We start from the raw sequence: 17,017 nt of genomic DNA, 5'->3' as shown, positions 1-17,017 counted from the left end.
GGCACATTAAACCCAAATAAATCACAGTATATACAAAATTAATAAAGCCAAATAAAAGTCAACATGTACAAGCTCGAATTCTGGCTCTCCCAGCAGAGTCGCCATAGCTGTCACACCCCTTTTCTACCCCTCAAAATATTAATAATATGTGTATGGGCCAAAGAGTTTTTCCAATTAAAGTGAGAAAATTTGAATAAGGATTATTTTATTGTTCAGAGTCGCCACTTAGAATTGATTTTTTCGGTGTTCCAAGTCACCATTTATTTGGATCCCTAGTCAAAGGAAGGTTTGACTCTATTTTAATCGGTCCGCGAAAACAAAGTTCGGGTAAGAAATTCTGTTGACCGGGGAGAAGGTATAAGGCATTCCCCGAGTCCCGTGGTTCTAGCACGGTCGCTTTATTGACTTAAACTTGGCTTGAATTAATTTTGGACAAACTGTGATTTATATTATTTTCATGTTTTACCTATCCTCTTTTATCTCTTGATTATTAGAAAAAATTAAAGAATATTTTTGAATAATAAGATGTCATAACCACACTACGCAAGCGAATGCGTGATCGACGAAATTTATTATTTATTCATAACGGCGCTACGCAAGCGAATCCGCAGTCATGACAGACGATTGTTAGCACGTTATTTACTTTTGAAAAATTGCTGCAATTGTGTTGGAGGAAACATTAACCCTCTTTTTTCACAAAATTTATTAAATGTCACTACCACGCTACGCAAGCGAATCCGTGATTATGACAAAAGATTTATAAATTAATTAAAACTATTGAATATGACATGAAATTGATGAATTATCTTATTAAAGGTTAAGCGTCATGCTACACAAGTGAGTCCATGAAGTTAAAGAGCACCTACTATTTGCCTAACGTTTAAATTAATTAAAGGGAAACTAGTTAATTAAAATAGTAGAAAAATCTGATATTATCATTATTTTTTCGAGCTTTATAGTTGGAAAAAATTATGCAAATAAATGTTGGACCAACTTTATCTATTTCAAAAGAAATGAGCCAACTTCTTGTTAAAAAAAATGGGCCAGCTTGTATGGAGCTTTTGGGCAGCTGGAATTTATTATTAAAATGGGCCAAGAAATGAATTTCAATTGGCCCAGTGCTATATGGAAGAAAAGGGGTAATTTTGTTGTTTAAAGGTAAATGGGCCAACTTTTATATTTGATTCAATAAGGCCCAAAGTTGATACAATCTTAGCTCTTTACTTAGTTTGAGTTCATGACCATTAACTACATAGTAACAATTGTATAAAATCCCACTTTACAAAAATAGTCATTTTTGCAAATCCGGCAAAATGGCCAGATTCACAAAGATATTATCACAGCATTCCTAGAAGCATATGTTGGCAGTGAAATTTCAGCAACTAAAACGAACTCATGCTATGTGTTATACACCTAAAGTCATTCATGGCATACTTAGCATTGTTACTCGGATATAATAGCTTGAAAACATGCTTAAAAAAAATCCATAAACGACATACATATCCCATTCAAAAACTTACAACTCAATATCAAGTATTATGAAGGACTATATTCACATTATCACATGCTTGATACATAACAATAACATACAAGCTCTTTTGTTGTCAAACTATTCATCACATCAAACACATTTAAATGGTGCAGCATGTTCAAGTTGTTACCATTGCTGAAAATACGTACATTACGAGTCTTAAAGGATTACCTGGTAGCAAAAGAATAAACAGTAGTTCAGCAACTAAAGCAGCATAAAAACAGCAGCAAAACCAGCAGCAAACGAACTCTAAAGAGGACTTATACTTTTTAAAAGTTTGCACTCTAAGATTCACTCCCAAAGCTCACCATTTCAGCTTACTTTTCATGTGTTCAACTGCTGAATTTTTTTTTGTTTTTGTGACAAAGAAATTATAAAAAATGCCCCCTGGAAGTGTGATGGAGTCCTCCCTATATATCAAAACAACCAGCTATTTCAAAAAATTAAAAATCAATCTTTTTGACAGATTTTTCTACAAAATCTGATCTTAAATTCAAAAGGCCAGACTTTTTGGTTCAAATCTTGTCAAGTATTTCAAACAAATCTGTTCTCCACTATTCAAAGACAGACTTTTATTCAAACACTGTCCAAAGATCTACATTTTCTTACCAAATAATTTGACTTTTGAGTGTTGTACTCAAAGAGTCTTCAGCAGCAAATAAACAACCCAACAAGTACCATATACTCTTAAGTATTTTTCACTACCTCACTTTTATCAATACAAAACTATTTTACTACTTCAACAAGTGCAAAAACAGAAAATTTAACATTTCAAACTTCAAAAACTAATGCTAAAATAATTAATAATAGACAAAATATAATCTGAAAAATAAAAATAAAAATAAAAAATCAGCCATGAAAAAGAATAGGATTTTACCATTTTACAATTCTAATGGCCGAAAAAATGGTGGTATGCCAAAAGAGGGTGTTCAGGGAGGTCGCCGGAATTTGGTCGCCGGATTTTCAGGGTGAAATTGGCATCAATAGCTAGGTCTTGAGGAGCTCTATCCATTGATGTAGGTATTGTAGGGTGGTAGTGGTTGGAGCTTCAATAATTTGGGCAAAAAAGTGACGGAAAAGTTTCCTAGATCTAAGATTCAAGGAGTTTGAGGGATTTTTTTAGGATTTGGTTTGGAGATATGGAAAGAGGAAGTTGTGAAGATTACGTGGTGTGAATTTGGAGGTGGTCCGCCGCCGGCGGCGATTTTCGGCAGGCGGAGGTAGGCGGAGCTGGGGCGGCGTAGAGAGAGTGAAGAGAGAGAGAAGAGAGAAGAAGGAGAGGGAAAGAAGAGAGAGGAAATAAGGGGGCAATGGGGAAAATTTGGGGATTTTAGGCTTTAAATACCTAGGATGAAGATCAAACTAGGATCGTTGGGTTAAATCAAGATGGGTGGATGAGATTGAATCTTGTCACTTAACCGAAACGACGTAGTTTCAAGACAAAACTATGTCGTTTTAAGCTCTTCTTGGAAGCCCCCTTTTGGACCGGGTTTGGGCTCAAATTTTGGGCCAATTTTGGCACAATTTTAATTAAATCACACTAGCCCAAACCCCACCCCATTTATCAAACCATTACTCAACTTTTAAAACCTATACATACACAAATAAGAACAAACATACACACATACATATATTATATATATATATATATATATATATATATATATATAAGGCGAAAATTAGGCATTTACAGCATCGCATGAGGCCAACCCATCTCCATACTTTGTAATTAATGCCGAGTTCCCCTCCTATATAAAGGGGACTCACCCTACCTTGTAAAGGGCTGATGTTGCTCCATTTCTCCACGAGTGCAATAATATCTCTCTCTCTCTTGGCCCGAGGCCACCTTAATATCCATCGCTCTTCTACTTGTTCTTCATCATATAGCTTAGTATTGGTCGTGAAGAGCCTTGTTTAATCATATCTTCAAATGTTATCCCATCCCCGACTATCCCCGATAGCTCGAACCTGACCCTAACGTCAACCTCGAGGTCCCCTATCGACCAGACCTATACCCGGGCAGCAGGCCCTTCGGTTCGATTACTATCTTGTTTTAGCTCACATTCCATTATTAAACTTCATATTATCAGCATCAACTACTCTAACAACTAGCTCGAGAATAGATCACATATTTTTAGAATCCCATTTACAAATTTAATTCTTGTTACCATTTTCACGGTAAACAGTTTGGCGCCCACCGTGGGGCTAAAAATAATAGTTATTATTTTCTTGCTAGTTCCATTGTACAAATGCATGCTATCTTTCGCACTTTTTCTTGTCCAAAGATCTCTTGATTTCAGGTCAAAATGTCTGGCTCGGTAAATAGAGTCGAGAATGGCTACCCCAAAAATCACAACAGAAATGGTGAGGCTATTCCGGTGGTTGGCACGACACCGCGGAACCCCGATAACGCATCTGGGCCAATTCCAGCGTACGCAGGTTCGTGAGACGCACAGCAAGTCGACGAAACTTCTCACACCGACAGGAGCATACGACACATTGACCGATAGGAAGCTAAAAAAACCCCGGCCCGGGGAGAACATGAAGTTAGTCTTCATGATATTTTTGAAATGTTGTAGGCATAACAGTTGGCTATCGCTGAGCCGCAGAGCCATCCGAAGACTCCCAACACAGTAGCGCCGGAAGCAGCTTCCTGCGCCGGAAGCAGCTTCCTGCGCCGGAAGCAGCTTCCTGCGCCGAACGAGTACCCGAAAGATCAAGCAACAATAGATCGATAACATACCCCGCCATAGCGAGGATACTAGGGGATCTCTCCAAAAGGATCGAGTCAGGTTCATGCGACAATTATCCCCCGGGGAAGTGGTCCCGAAACCCGCTTCACAGAAATTCAGAACATCGGAACTCCCGAGGTGCGACAGGACCTCGAATCCCAATGAGCGCGCCGCCGCTTGCCCGTGCGCGGGTAAAGGCTGTTGATACCAAATTTTTCCCTATGTATTTTTACATGCAAGCACTTTCAAAGCAGCATATATATGCATATATAAGTATGTCCAAGTGTTTCAATAATTTTCCTAATTTCTAAAATATTTTTAAACTGATTTATTGCCCATTTTAGCAGCACGAAAACCAATAATTATTTGGTATTTTAAAAGCTAAATTGCATATAATTGCAATTTTAGCCTATTTTAAGACTAATAGCATTTTATAATTATGAAATTGGTTCCAATATATTTAAATTAATATTTATATATTATTAACTGAGCCAGTACTTTTAATTTGCTTTCAAAGTCATTTTTACTATTTTTATAAAATAGAGAGGGAAAAACTGGCTAGTTAACATCTGACCCATTTTTATTTCAATTATAGCCAAATTTGATCCCCTTAATTGACCTAATTTCAAGCCCAACATCGGACCAACTCAATTTAAATTTAACCTGCCCCTGACCCAACTAATTTAACCCGCCTGACCTTCCCTCTTGATCCAGGCCGTTGATCATTTTGATCAACGGCCACGATTTTCCCTTTCCTCTTAATTCACAAACACTACCCTAATCCCCTCATTCTCACCAACCGCCACCTCTGAACTCTCAGACTCTCAAATACTCTCGAACCTTCCCTAACCCTAGCCCCCTCTTACCGTCTTCCACCATAAACTCACCGGAATCCATGGCTTCTCAGGCCATGAGAGTCTTAAACTCACCTCCCTTTCCTCTTGTACACTTGGTACTTGATGATTCGGGATCTGACTTCGAAGGTTTTCCCTTAAATCTTTGCCGGTTCGAGGTTTCACGGCCACCTCTAGCTTTGCTCTGGCGTATCCTGGTTTTATGAGCCTGTTTCTTACTTCTCCAACTCGGATCGGAGACCTTTTCAAAGCCTTTCTCATTTTAGGGTTCTTCTGAAACTTTAACCCTTCGAGGTTTTCTCCTATTTTTCTTAGATCTGTTATATATCTATGCTCTACTTGAGTTTTCAAACCATTTCCCCAATTTCTTCTTTTAAAAATTATTTTTTTAAGGTCTTTCTTTTCTAATCTAGGATTTTCTAAAATGTTTAAGTGAATTCTGACTTTCCTTTTCCTTTACGTGTACTTGCTCCTACTGTGTTCTTGTATTCTTCCTTTTATCATGCTCTTGTATGACTATCTTACTGTGTTCTTCTTTATGTGCTTTTTTGCTATAATTTTCTGATGTTTTTGCGTTCTTCTACTGTACATTCCTACTAAGTTCTTAAAGTTCGTTGTTTGCCTTCTACTGAGCCCTGTTTAAGTTCCTTTTAGAAAAAACTCTTTAAGCATGTTTCTTCTACTATTCCTACCAGTATTTTCATTATGTTCTATGAATCTCTCTACTGTATTTTTCTACCATTGTTTTAAAGTGTGCTTACTACTTTTCTTATACTCAACTTTGTTTGATTTCTTCTAAAAGAGCCTCTTAAGCATATTTCCTCCGCTATTCTTATCAGTATTTTCCATTCCATCCTCTGAATCCTGCTACTGTTTGCATGTTACTTTGCTATCATGTTCTCTCATGAGTTTTGTAAGAAGCATGTTAGAAGCTTCAATTCTCCTCTGAAACCTCTACACATGTCTCGACTTAACTTGCTTGCCCTGTCCTTTATGTTTTCTGGTTTGTTCGAACTAGGTCTTTATTTCAAAGACCCCTTAGCTCTTTCAGACTGGTTTATAACCTCTGAATGAGTTTGGATATCTTTGTTTTCATACAATGTTGAACCTTTTCTTTCTACTGATTTTACAAAGGCATGACAGTTCTTTATTGTTTAAGCATGTATATATGCTTTTATATGTGTATTGAACCTTTCTTCAAAAGGCTTTCCAACTTATGATTGATTCAGAATCCTTTTTTTAGGATTGATTGATTGTTACAGATTTTCCTTAAGTAAAACCTCACTTTTCCTGACTTGGTTCATTCGTACAAAGCCTTCAATTTTGATTTCTTGGCTGTTAACTGATTTCATTTCCTTGCGCAAACCGTGTGCTATCAGACTTTTTTCTTAAATAAATTTCTGTGTATTTACCCTTCTTGTACTGCTTTGGAAAAGGTTTTGATCAATCCCTTTCCTTAATTAGTTTTGCCCGGTTGAAATTGGAATCCCTTAATCAAAGGAAAATTTTTGTAATTGATTTTCAAATCATTCTACTACCTTATTCTGCTTGCCTTCTACACTATAAAAGGGTACGACCCGTCTGCACTTTAACACACTCTCAATTTAACACTTTTATACTGCTCAAGTATCATCGCATTCTGACTATCTGCTTGCACTTTGGCTTCATAAGACTACTTCTTTCTTTTCTTGTTTCCTGAAACTGGTATGTTCTAGTTCGATTTTCAGCCTCATCCCAATGTCTTTATTTTACGGCTTCTACACCCCTGTCTGTTTTACTGCCTATGTTTAATGTTAATTTCTTTTACTTGTTTCTGCTATGAATCCCTGTACCCCTATTCCCCTCTATGTGATTTGAGTTGTAGTTCATGACATGACAATATGCAAGTTATTATTCATGTCTGGACTTGATCCCTTAGAGGATCCTGACTCCCAAAACAATGTGTTCTAACAGGCTTGTGGGGTTTGCCAGCACTTCCCATTGCTTGGTATGCCCACTAGCCTGTCCCTGTTTCTCTACCACTTCGCCTTTCCCCTTTTCAAACTCTGCACTTACACTTACTCTTAGTTTGTAAGCTCTGCCCCCTCCTGTAAGCCTTTCCTTGGGACCTTGAGTTCCCTCTGAACTTGGATACTCAAGGGCTAACCCTTCCACACTACACTATGTTCTTAATCATGTATGTGTTTAAGTGTGAGCACTGCCCGGAGTCCATTTGAAGCTATTGGGGAACCCTGACACATCCAAATAAGAGAAAGGCTTTGGTTCATGATCTCTTGAAGTTGGTTCATCTCATATTTCAGATCTAGTGTCTGAATTAGGCTCCCATTGGTTGTACTTTAATTTCTGATGTAATTTTGCTTTTCATATTCATTTTGGATTGTAATAATTTGTAATAACTATTGGGGCTATTAGTGAAAAAAGGGAGGGTAAACCATGCATGCAATAGGGGGTAGATAGCATGTTCATAGGTATTTATTATACTTCTGCAATCATGTCCTGCTTTCACTTCTGCGTTTTCATATAGAAATCCTGTTTATAGTTCTACATTATCATATAGGAATCCTGTTTATAGGTTCTGCATTTTCATATAGAAAACATGTCTATAGGTTCTACATTTCATAACGCTGCATATCATATAGATAACCTGTCTATAGGACTTCTTGAATTCTGCATATGCATCTATCACTAGGCAAACGTGTTCACAGGTTTTAATAATAAACATCATTTTAGATACCATGCCTATAGGACTCCTGCATTTATATTTTGACTATAAATGTTTTTTAAATCAATAAGGCTTAGAAAGCATGCCTATAGGGGTAATCAACCAAATCGGAATCGCCTCGCTCGTTTTAAGTTTAATCTGCAGAACTTGGTAATAAAACTGACAACCTTTCTATAATTAGTTTACATCTTTGACTAATAGATAGCATGCCTATAGGTTTCGACTAACACCTAGGCAAGCTTTAGGGTAAAATCTATAACTGCGCTAGTCTTTGATAATTACAACCAGCGGGCAGGCCTAATTCAGACTTTTTATCTAAAAATATGTGATAAATCAGCCTGCTTTAACATTTTTTTAGTTTAATTCAGACCATAACTAGTACATGTAAGACATGCTAAACAATTCGTCTTTAAGTTGAGGAGGCCTGTTTGAGCCTTTTAATGTTATGTGTTTTCCCATATATGCCCTATGTGTTTTATTTGTTGCCCTAGATTTTGTCCTTTAAACCATAAAAGCCCAATCTCCCTTCCGTTTAGGACTAGTAGTCCCAAATTCCTCCGGGACTGATAGGATTGGGACTGGTAATAGCATGCAATAAGTAACGAAACTATTCCGCCTTTTAATACCTTAATGTGGTGGGAAAGAGTAGATATGGATATGATGACCGGTGCTCTAATACCACGTGTAACCCCTCTTCTGAGGAGTGATTACCGGGTATTGCATTGATGTGATCCATATTATTTGTAAACCTAGGACTCCCTTCCCTTTACTTGTGTATTTTATTACTTTTTCAGAATTTTCAAACTATTTCCTCAAAATTTCTGCTTTCGTTGTTTCTTCAAACTTTAATTTATTTGCAGCCATAATGTGACAATCCCTCATATTCGAAACCTTTATTTGCTTACTTGTTACTTGTACTTAAAGTCACAATTGTAGCCTGGCCGGGAACCACACTAGTGTATCCTGAGGGGTGCCTAACACCTTCCCCTCGGGATAATTTCTAGCCCTTACCCAATCTCTGGTTTTCTAGATCAATTCATTCCTAGCGTCCTAATGCACTTTAATCATTAGGTGGCGACTCTTCAAAATGCAAACCCAATTCCCAAAAGAGAACAAGTTGTCCTCCCAAATGTCATAAACCCGATTTCGCGAGAAAAAGGGGGCGCGACAGCATGTCGGCTCTGCTGGTGAAATACTTTTAGGCTTTTGCCATTTCAAGCTATTACAGTGACTTTACATTTCTTCTGTACTTTATTTGTTTAATACCTTTAAGCATTTAATTCCCTCTTCTACTGCAAAAACTAACTTCTCTCTTATTTCTTTTCCTTGTTTCTTTCACTTCTTCCCTTTACTGCACTTCTTTATTTCTGTTTTAAATTATTGTAATTATTACTTTATGAACGTGCAAATACGTGACGACTTGTTTTAATTGCATATGCATGTTTCTAATATCATATTCCACTCGTTCCAAACAAATACCATAGCAACACTTATAATGATTGATTGCGCTCTTCCGATATTATCACCCTTTAAATACGGCAAAGGCGTATTTGTGGTAAAACCAGTCGATCAACGGTGTAATCGACGGTTCCGCGCCTTTCCCTCTTGAGTTGTCCGCTCAAAGGTACCAGTCTAAAACCCCCATAGAAACCTTACTCTGTTTTATTGTGCATGCATCATGGTCAAACCTAGCCGAGTCAGTTATGTTTTCCGCATAATGACTCTTTAAGATAGCCTTATCCAAAGAAGAAACCCACAGAAACATTCTGCGAGTATGCCACTCGCTGGAGGTCAGAAGCTGCCAAAGTCAGGCCTACTCTAGAGGAAGAACAAATGTATAGGTTTTTTGTCCGAGCTCAAGACCCCCAGTACTATGAAAGGTTGATGCTGATTGAAAGCCAGAAATTTCCCGACATCATCAAGCTAGGTGAGAGGATCGAGGAAGGCATCAAAAGTGGTATGGTCACAAACTTTGAGGCTTTGCAGGCTACCAACAAGGCTCTACAATCTGGTGGCACAACCAAGAAAAGGGACGTAAGCGCGGTGATGGTTGCACAGGGAACCACGTACCCTATCAAATACCAAACCTACCCGATGCCTCCACTCACATATCAATCTACCCCAAATTACCAAGCACCCTCGCCCTCTTACCAAACTCCACCACCTACTTACCAATCACCTCCACCTCCCAAATATCAGCCTACTTCACCCAGATATTCCCAACCCGCACAAGTCTACCAAGCCTACAATACTCAACCCTCTCACTGTCAATCACCTCCCACTCGTCAAAACTTTCCTAGACCTCGACCGAATTTCGACCGCAGACCTCCCAAACAATATACCGCCATTGCCGGACCAATTGACCAGCTGTATGAAAGGCTCAAAGTTGTTGGTTATGTCACCCTCATCCCCGCTATATCTCCTAAAAACCCTTCCCAATGGGTCAATCCTAATAAATCCTATGCATTCCATTCCAGCATGAAAGGGCATACCATTGATGAATGCCGCTCTCTGAAAGATAAAATCCAAGCACTGATTGATAACAAGATTATTGTGGTAAAGAAGCCTGCTCTAAATGTCCGCAATAACCTTCTACCAGACCACACGAGTGGAGGAGTTCACATGATTGAAATAGAGAATGAATGGGACCCCAAGGGGTCAATAGGTTTGATCACAAAAGGCGACGACCCAAAGAAACCAACAGTCACCCTTAATCTGATTGTAGTCCAGATTTAGCCTTCTGGGGATGCTGAGGTGAACATGTCCATACCACTTGAGTTTGAAACACCATCCTCTACAAAGATGCCAACACTGATCGAGGTCGAGTTTGGGTCCCTAGCAAATGTACTTGAACCATTTGAAGTTGCGGTCTTGCCTTCCAAAATACATGCTACGTTCGGAGTAAAGGTGCCCATTCCAGTAGCAATGTCAGCTATAACGCCATTCCATACAAATGCCATTCCTTGGGACTACACAACCGAGGCAAGAAGCAAAGGGAAAGCCAAATCTGGAGAAGCAGTCACGACACAGGGTATGACAAGAACCGGTAGAGTATACACCCCGGAACATTTGGCTTAATCAAGCAAGCAGGCCTCTGGACGGCCGACCATCACTAAAGCTGGGCCCGATGATCTCTGGAGAAAAATACAAGCAAAGGAGTACTCAGTCATCGATCAGGTGAACAAAACAACGACACATATCTCTATCCTAACTTTGCTGCAAAACTCCGATACACATAGGAACGCCTTGTTGAAGGTGCTGAGTGAGGCATATGTACCGAGCAACATCACTGGAGGAGAAATGGCAAACATGGTAGGGCAAGTATTGGAGAGTTACAAGATCACTTTTCATGAAGATGAGTTGCCACTAGAAGGGTTGAGTCACAACAAGGCGCTGCACATCACTATGCAATGCAAGGATTATTTCATCACCAGAATCCTGATCGACGGTGGGTCCAGCCTCAATATTTGTCAGTTGGTAACACTCAGAACATTGGGAAGAGTCTTCATGAGATCAAGTACGGGGCCATCAACGTCAAAGCTTTCGGCAGTTCTTAAAGGTCCACTATTGGGGAAATTAGCTTGTGTTTGCAGATGGGGCCTACTTGGTTTGATGTTGAATTTCAAGTAATAGATGTGCCTGCATCTTACAACTTGCTATTGGGACGACCGAGGATCCATGCTGCTGGGACCGTAGCGTCAACACTGCATCAGGCGGTGAAATTTGAGTGGAACCACCAAGAGGTGATCATTCACGGTGACGGTAGCAATCCCATATACAGTCGCCAAACCATCCCAGCGATCAGAGTAAGGAGAAAGATAGGCAGGGAAACCTATCACCACATCGAACGAGTCAACACCGTTGACAAAGACAAATGGTGGGACAACAAAATTGAAAGCATATTGAACTGGAGCGGATATGAGCCTGGCAGCTGAACAAAACATCATGCACTATCTTTCATTTTTACTAGTTGATTTTCCTTTCGCATTTTTGAATTTTCACAATAAGTCCTTCAATATTCAAAACAGTTAGGGAATTTAGCAAAACATTTCAATTTTCCCTATAAATCTTACTCTTATTATTTTTCTCTCATTACTTTACTCATACAACATTACTATTACTTATCTTGATGAACCAATGACTGTGACATGCAACGAGACAATGCAACAAACGGACATAGATTCAGAGGAAGATAACATACCAGAAGAGATTATTAAAGAGGTTGAAAATTTTGAGAATAGACCTAAGTTCAACCTGGATGAGACCGAGATTGTTAACCTGGGAGATGTAGAGAACGTCAAAGAAACGAGAGTCAGTGTCCACTTATCGCCATCAGAAAAGAGGGAATACACAGAATTTCTAAAGGAATATGAAGACATATTCACTCGGTCGTATGATGACATGACTGGTATAAGTACATCTATTGTGTCTCACAAATTTCCAACTGATCAGACATGTCCACCGGTAAAGCAGAAGCTCAGAAAATTCAAGCCTGACATGAGTTTGAAAATCAAGGAAGAAGTCACCAAGCAAGTCAAAGCTAAGGTTCTCAGGGTAGTAGAATATCCGACATGGTTAGCCAACACCGTGCTAGTGCCGAAGAAGGACGGGAAGGTCAGAGTCTGTGTCGACTACCGGGATCTTAACCGGGCCAGTCCAAAAGACGACTTCCCCTTGCCAAACATACACATCCTGATTGATAATTGCGCCAAGCACGAGTTGCAGTCATTCGTGGATTGTTTTGCTGGGTATCATCAGATCTAGATAGATGAAGAAGACGCTGATAAAACGGCTTTCATTACGCCGTGGGGAATGTACTGTTACAAGATGATGCCATTCGGGTTAAAAATGTTGGGGCCACCTACATGAGGGCCATGACTACCATTTTCTATGATATGATACATAAAGAGATCAAAGTGTATGTAGATGATATAATCATCAATTCCAAGAAAGCCACTAATCATATGGAAGATTTGAGGAGGTTCCTCAATAGACTGAGAAGGTATAACTTGAAGCTGAATCCCGCGAAATGTGCATTTGGGGTTCCTGCCAGAAAACTACTTAGGTTCATTGTGACTCACCGAGGAATAGAATTGGATCCATCAAAGGTCAAAGCTATTCAAGAATTGCCACCGCCAAGGAACAAGAAAGAAGTAATGAGTTTCTTGGGGAGACTCAACTACATTAGCCGGTTCATAGCTCAATCTACTGTCATCTGTGAGCCAATCTTTAAGATATTGAAGAAGGACGCCGCTACCAAATGGACTGATGACTACCAGAGGGCCTTCGACAGAATCAAGGAGTACCTGTCCACACCGCCAGTTTTGGTCCCGCCTGAGCCGGGTAGACCCCTATTACTCTACCTTGCAGTGCTAGATGGAGCGTTCGGTTGTGTTCTTGGGCAACATGATGAAACGGGGAGGAAGGAGAAGACCATATACTATCTTAGCAAGAAGTTCACCCATTACGAGGCCTGGTATTCTCTGTTAGAACGTACCTGTTGTTCTCTAACTTGGGTAGCTCAGAAGTTGAGGCACTATTTCTGTGCCTATACCACATATCTTATATCAAGGATGGATCCGTTGAAGTACATCTTTCAGAAGCCCATGCCCACTAGCAAGCTAGCCAAGTGGCAAATCCTGCTGAGTGAATTCGACATTGTCTATGTAACTCAGAAAGCAATCAAGGGACAGGCTTTGGCAGATCATCTTGCCGAGAATCCCGTGGACGGAGAATATGAATCCTTAAAGACGTATTTTCCTAATGAAGAGATATCATTCATAGTTGAAGACATTGTAGAACCCTATGACGGTTGGGGAATGTTTTTCGATGGAGCAGAAAATTTCAAAGAAGTTGGCATAGGAGCAGTCCTAGTGTCAGAGACCGGTCAGCATTATCCGGTGTCTACCAAACTCAGATTCCCTTGCACCAACAACATGGCTGAGTACGAGGCCTGCATCTTTGGACTCAAGATGGCCATTGACATGAACATTCAAGAGTTGCTAGTGATCGGGGATTCAGACTTTCTTATACATCAGGTCCAAGAAGAATGGGCGACCAAGAACTCCAGGATACTCCCTTATCTACATCAGGTGCAGGAGTTGAGAAAGAGGTTCACAAAGACAGAGTTCCAGCATGATCCCAAAGTCCAAAATGAGTTTGCTGATGCATTGGCTACCCTATCATCCATGATACGACATCCAGATAAGAATTTCATTGACCCTATTCCAGTAAAGATCTATGATCAGCCAGCCTACTGTGCTCACGTCGAAGAAGAAGTGGATGGAAAACTTTGGTTTCATGATATCAAGGATTACTTGGCGAAAGGAGAATACACAGAGCTCGCAAACACTTTTCAGAAGCACACGCTTCGGAGGTTATCCAATAATTTCTTTCACACCGGAGGAATCCTGTACAGGAGGACTCTTGATTTGGGATTACTAAGGTGTGACGATGCAAAGGAAGCATCTAAATTACTAGAAGAAACCCATGTTGGGACCTGCGGGCCACATATGAATGGCTTTGTCTTAGCCATGAAGATACTCCGAGCTAGTTATTTTTGGATGACTAAGGAAACGGACTGCATCCAGTATGTCCGGAAGGGCCACCGCTGTCAGATACATGCAGATATGATAAAGGTGCCTCCAAACGAGCTTAATGCAACAAGCTCACCATGACCGTTCGCTGCTTGGGGCATAGATGTTATCGGACCAATCGAACCTGCCGCATCAAATGAGCACAGGTTCATCCTAGTGGCAATTGATTATTTTGCCAAATGGGTTGAAGCAGCATCATACTAGGTGGTGACTAAGAAAGTCGTAGCAAACTTCGTCCACGATCGTATCGTTTGTCGGTTCGAAATTCCAGAATAAGTCATTACTGATAATGCTTCCAATCTCAACAGTGACTTGATGAAAGCCATGTGTGAAACCTTTAGGATCAAACAAAAGAATTCTACAACCTATTGACCTCAGATGAACAGAGCCGTAGAGGCTGCCAATAAGAATATCAAGAAGATACTAAGGAAAATGATAGAGAAGCATAAGCAGTGGCACGAGAAGTTATCACTTGCTTTATTGGGGTATCGCACCATAGTCCGCACATCAACCGGGGCAACCCCCTATATGCTGGTTTACGGTACAGAGGCTGTTATTCCCGCTGAGGTAGAAATTCCTTCCCTAAGGATCATACAGGAAGCTGAACTCGACAATGCAGAATGGGTGAAAAGTCATTACGAACAACTAGCTCTTATAGACGGAAAGAGAATGAATGCAGTTTGCCACGGTCAGCTTTATCAGAACAGAATGGCCAGAGCCTTCAACAAAAGAGTCAAGCCAAGACAATTTGCACCGGGGCAGCTGGTGCTAAAGAAGATTTTCCCGCATCAGGATGAGGCCAAAGGAAAGTTCTGTCCCAACTGGCAGGGTCCATACATGGACCAGGTTCTAACAGGAGGAGCCCTCATACTTGCAGAAATGGACGGAGAAGTTTGGCCGAAGCCGATCAATTCAGATGCAGTGAAGCGATACTAAGTGTAATCTTTATGCTTTCCTTTATGATGTAATTTGAACTACGCCTGGCCTGATACCCGTTTAAGAGGGGATACATAGGTAGCCCTATGAGTTCGGTCACAATTCAATAAAATTTTCATTTCCCCCGCTATTGGAAACTCGGGCAGAATTTTGAGGAGGACCCTCAAAATTCCGAAGTGATTTCAACCATTCGTCGCAAGAAGCCGTCAGAAGCAGCAACCCAAAAAACTGGGGAAGAAGTTTGAGGAGGACTCTCAAAATTCTGGAGCAAGAGAGGTTGCAATGTCTTGGACCATGTCGCAGTCGTAGGTTCATCTAAGGAAAACTATTCTCGATTATGTATACTTTTTTACTAAATCGTGCATGTCTGTTACCAAAGTTGCTTCATTTAGCAACGCTACCCCAAATATACGCACAATATCACGGGAACAGAGCCGAGCAGGTCAAGCAGAGCCAGCGGGAATACGAACTAACCTCCCCCTTTACAAAACTCACGATTTTCTTTGGATGCAGGCACTTGAGTTGCAAAATCATCAAATATACTATACACTCACAAGTCTCACATTACTCGAAAATACTAGTTTCAGAACTGTCGCACTTGCTCACAGCTACTATCCGCACGTGGTGTCCCCAGCAGACACAGTATCCCCAGTAGTCGCAATATCGCAATCCGCTATCAGTTAAGAAAATTCTATTATTATTTGCCTTTTTTACTTCTTGCATAAGGCTACCATTTTGCCTTCCTAGACTAAGCTCTATCTCTATCTGCATTCTCTGCATTGCATAAGGCTACCATTCTGCCTTCCGAGACTAAGCTCTGTCTCCATCTGCATTCTCTGCATTGCATAAGGCTACTATTCTTCCTTCTGAGGTTCATCTCTACCTCCATCTGCATTCTCTGCATTGCATAAGGCTACCATTCTGCCTTCCGAGGTTAAGCTCTACCTCCATCTGTATTCTCTGCATTTCATAAGGCTACCATTTTGCCTTCCGAGGTTAAGCTCTACCTCCATATGCATTCTCTGCATTGCATAAGGCTACCATTCTGCCTTCCGATACTAAGCACTGTCTCCATTTGCATTTCTTGCATTGCATAAGGCTATTATTCTGCCTTCCGGGACTAAGCACTGTCTCCATCTGCATTGCATAAGGCTACTATTCTGCCTTCCGAGACTATGCTTTGTCTCCATCTACACTTGCATGGCTGAAATATCGCCACTTTATTTACGTTCTGCATGGCTGAAATATCGCCACTTCATTTACGTTCTTGCATGACTGAAAGATCGCCACCCTCGTTTACTTCTTGCATGTGAAAGATCGCCATCTCATTTACATTTGCATGGATGAAAGATCGCCACCCTACTGCATCTAATGGGCTGAAAGATCGCCAAATTATCTAAGGGCATCATCGTTCAGAGGCACCATTTGCATAGACCGAGAACACCATGCCATGGCCCGAAGATCCCTTTTAATCTATTGCATATCATTATTCAAAGGTGTCATGGTTCGGAGGCATCATCCTCATAACCCGAGAGCATCATTTCATTGCCTGCAAATCCTTTATTATATGCTTCATGGCCCAGGACGTCATGGTCCAATGACTTCATCCTAACCGTCAAAAGACAACATTCATGGTCCAAAGGGAA

General features: G+C 40.4%; 1 long non-coding RNA gene across 1 annotated transcript; it reads right to left on the bottom strand.

Moving 5' to 3' along the window:
- Window positions 1-1,406: 1,406 nt before the first annotated feature.
- LOC138886862 (uncharacterized) lies at window positions 1,407-2,843 on the bottom strand. Its single transcript, XR_011405790.1, has 2 exons — window positions 2,409-2,843; window positions 1,407-1,702 (listed from the first exon to the last, which is right to left on the bottom strand). It is a non-coding gene; the product is annotated as an uncharacterized lncRNA (long non-coding RNA).
- Window positions 2,844-17,017: the final 14,174 nt, after the last annotated feature.

This window comes from Nicotiana sylvestris, chromosome 3 (genome assembly GCF_000393655.2).
Source record: "Nicotiana sylvestris chromosome 3, ASM39365v2, whole genome shotgun sequence".
Taxonomy (NCBI): Eukaryota; Viridiplantae; Streptophyta; class Magnoliopsida; order Solanales; family Solanaceae; genus Nicotiana; species Nicotiana sylvestris.
This window is presented reverse-complemented; position numbering and strand designations above follow the sequence as displayed.